The 1,969-nt window shown below is 33.3% G+C and overlaps 1 protein-coding gene across 4 annotated transcripts in view; it reads left to right on the top strand.

Annotated features, from left to right (window-relative positions):
• Positions 1-1,969, top strand: part of LOC106867580 (probable serine/threonine-protein kinase nek3) — a 494,211-nt gene that overhangs the window by 126,542 nt on the left and 365,700 nt on the right. The gene's annotated exons all lie outside the window — the stretch shown is intronic.

Raw genomic sequence — 1,969 nt, 5'->3', positions numbered from 1 at the left:
AGATTTGAAGAAAATTTGTCAAGAAGAATGGGAAAAAATTCCTAAAGAAACATGCGAGTCATTGATTAAGAACTACAAGAGATTGGTTGAAGTGGAACTGAATAATGGTTATGCTACAAAGTATTAAATCAGAATTATCAGTTATTTATGTTCTCTACGAATACTTTTTTCACTCCTAAATATTTATATTTGTATATAAAATCTCATTAGTTACTATAATTTATTAGTTTCTTTTGCATATTCTTAGTTTATATATGTGTATGCAAATATAGTATTGGTATATCCCATTTATGTTCATTAAAAATTAAATAAATAAAGAATTTTGACATGTACGAATATTTATTTCCCCTCACTGTATATATATATTATAGCCTCAGGTCGAACAAAGCCTTGTAAATGGATTTCGTGCACAGAATCTGAAAGAACACTGTCGTATGTGTGTGTGTGTGTGTGTGTGTGTGTGTGTGCGTGTGTGTTTGTACCCCCACCATTGCTTGACAACCGATGTTGCTGTGTTTACGTTCCCATAACTTAGTAAGTAGTAAGTTTACAAGGAATAAATCCTGTGGTTGATTTGTTCACATGACTGAAACAAGTAAAACAATAAAAAAAAACTATGCCATTTTAATCCTGAGCAAGGCTGAGTATCTCTGTTAGCTTATATATATATATGTCCTATCCCTAAGGTGGTGAGCTGGCAGAATCATTAGCATGCTGGGTAAAATGCTTACCAGCATTTTGTCCAACTTTATGTCTGAGCTTTGGCTTTCATCCTTTTGGGATTGATAAAATAAATACCACTTGAACACCAATCTAACCGACTTACCTCTCCTGCCGAACTTGCTGGCCTTGTGTCAAAATTTGAAATCAATATTAATTTTTATTTTTAGATATTTTACTAATGTTTTATTTTTCTGCTAGCATCCGAAGATCTCTGTATGTCATCTTTATCATAATTATTGTTATTTCTTTGAGTGGTACCACTATTTACCACCATCATCAATATCACCATTATCACCCTTATTTCTTTGTTAACATAGATGGGACAGAACAACAGTGTAGTACCTCTTCCTAACTCTCAATCCTACATCACCTTACATATAAAGCTTAATGTTTTCAGGTCTGATATTCATTATAACTTCCCATGTTTTCTGCGACCTACCTCATCTACAGTGTTTACTTTATCTCGTGGAAAAAAGGTGACCTGTACTCCTTTAATTTATATATGAGTATAGTCCTCTTATCTCAAACTGTTGATACCCTCTTACTTTCCTGACACATTTTGCACTCAATCTTCCCTATAAGTTGATATTGCATATTTGGCAGATAGTAGTACTCAACATGTGCCTTTCTGCTTGATATAGATTATCTGAAAATACTCCTGGTACTTGCTTTGCATGACAGTACATTTCTTCCATTTACCTCATATTATTTGCCTTTTGCATTGAAATTCTATTCAAAAGGATTTTAATATCCTTTTGCAGTTCTTCTTGAAATCAGACGTACAACTTGTACTATCATGTGAGTAGCTAATTAATGGAATTCGGTTATCGTCTCCCCACCTCCTTTTTAAGTTATGTGTTAAAAACTATTCCTGATTTTTTTTTTCTTCTGAAGGAAGTAGGATATATTAACTATAGCGTCTCAGAATTTTAATGAGTGTCATTATAGTCATTATCAGATAGTATGTGTCAGTCACTTAATTAATAACCTCTTCTTTGTTTCTTTTTCATGCCCATTTCCAGAGTTGTAAATGAGAAGTCTGACCATAATGGGTGGGGTAGAGGGGCATCAAAGTGGAAACAAAATGGTAAACTGTGGTTAATTTCCTATCTGGATGCACTCCCAGTCCCAGGAAACTGAGGCTTTGACCGTAAATAAAACACTAAAAAACCTAAACAATTAGACAATAAGAATTAGGTGAGTCATGGTGTTCTTATCTAAATTACTATCACACTTAATATGTTTT

This window comes from Octopus bimaculoides, chromosome 9 (assembly GCF_001194135.2).
Source record: "Octopus bimaculoides isolate UCB-OBI-ISO-001 chromosome 9, ASM119413v2, whole genome shotgun sequence".
NCBI lineage: Eukaryota > Metazoa > Mollusca > Cephalopoda > Octopoda > Octopodidae > Octopus > Octopus bimaculoides.
Note: the sequence above shows the minus strand (reverse complement) of the source record. Positions and strands in the feature narration are given on the sequence as shown.